The following is a 1,685-nucleotide window of genomic DNA, read 5'->3' as shown; positions in this document are numbered from 1 at the left end:
AGCCCAGCATGGCCAGAACTCTGGATCACCCTGCCTCGGTGTCTCAAGCACTGGGGTGACTGGTACAACCACACATACTTCTTTTCAGTTTCTAGTGTCACGATCCTGAGCTCAGAGAACCTTTGCTCAGCTGTGTTTGACCACTGTACAGAGGTTCCTGTCTGATTCTCCAGCACTTCCGTCACCCTTGACTAGGGTTCTGAGGCTGCCTCTGCCTCTGCAGACTGCTTTGCCTTTTGACATGCTTGTCAGTCTTGCTCAAAGTTGGCCATGATGAACAGGTTAAGAGCAAGTGCGGTTAAGTGACCTTGGCTTTGGTGACCAACATTTTAGCTTATGATCCTGGGCTGGGGGCCGAATTGGTCCTTCTCTCCTGTTACCTAGTTGGCAGCTGCCTCCTGAGGGAACTGCCAGGAAGGCCCAATGCTCTGGGCTTTGTAAATAGCTCCTTTCCCTCCCCCACAGGGGGTCTACAATGATTCCCCCCACCCCCAACATCACAAACTGTGATAACCTGGTGAATCTCAAGAGAAAAAAAAAAATCATGAAAATGGGGTCTCCTGGTAGGTCCCAGGAAAGACCTGGCTGGGAACTGTTTGGGGGAGCTGCTGGCAACCTGCTTCCCCATTGCCATGGTCTGAAGCCTCTGCTCCTGGAGTCCTGATTTTCAGGGTCCATCTCTCCGACGCTGGGACCGTGGTTTTGCTTCTTTCTGGTCAGTGCCTTGCTGCTGGTAGGAGGAAGTTCCTGTTTGGCTTTGTGAGAAGCGTCTGGTTGATTTCCTGAGAGGCTGAAGCTCCTGCTGGGATCTTGTGGGCCAGCATTCTGCACACATCAACCCGAGTGTCTTCTGAGCTGTGAGTGAGCTTTGGTCAGTACTTCTCTCGGACTCTCCTGCTTTCTCCCAGCAATGCCTGCTGTCATCAATTCTAAAATAAGTGACGCTTGTTCATTGGGGAGAATTGTGAAAAGACAGAAAAGTACAGAAACTGTTCTGAATGCTGGGGGCGGAACTCTCATCCCACCACACAGAAAGAAGAGCAGTTGGCACGGGCTTCCCCGATGCTTGCTTCTCTGTCCACTTTACGTGCATTTGTTACCATGCAAAGTCACATGGCGTAGATCACTCAGTCCCACCCTTCGCCGAATGCTCGGCTCACGCTTTGTGGTTCCCATTGACAGGCAGAGCACATCCGCCATGTCCTCACTGTGCATGCTGAGCCCACTGCTGCCACGGGCATGGGGCGCTCCCAGTTCCACTTCTTTCTCAGCATTCTCGTGTCCTCAGCCTTGCTAGCTCCTCCTCTTGTTTCTGCTTTTGAGAATCAGCCTGGGTTTGGTTGATGGTGGAGGTGGGGACTGAGTCATCTGGCCAATTTGCTGTTTAAATTCTTAGACACTAAATTGCTAGGTTGCAGGTCACAGAGCATTTAGAATCCGTGCTGCCAAATTGCTTCCAAAAATGTTTTCTAATTTGCATACAGCAGAGCCCAGTTCTTCAGCCAGTCACTCAGAACCCATCACAGGAGAGTTCCCAGACATGGAAGCCTCCTACACTTACCCCCCCACCCCCGCAGTCCTGTGGGAGCCTAAGCATCAACAGGGCTGGGCATCAGCGGGGCTGAGCATCAACAGGGCATCAACAGGGCTGGGCATCAACAGGGCTGAGCATCAACAGGGCTGGG

This window comes from Microtus ochrogaster, chromosome 1 (genome assembly GCF_000317375.1).
Source record: "Microtus ochrogaster isolate Prairie Vole_2 chromosome 1, MicOch1.0, whole genome shotgun sequence".
NCBI classification, from domain to species: Eukaryota; Metazoa; Chordata; class Mammalia; order Rodentia; family Cricetidae; genus Microtus; species Microtus ochrogaster.
The sequence above is the reverse complement of the archived record's forward strand: the minus strand, read 5'-3'. Positions refer to the sequence as shown.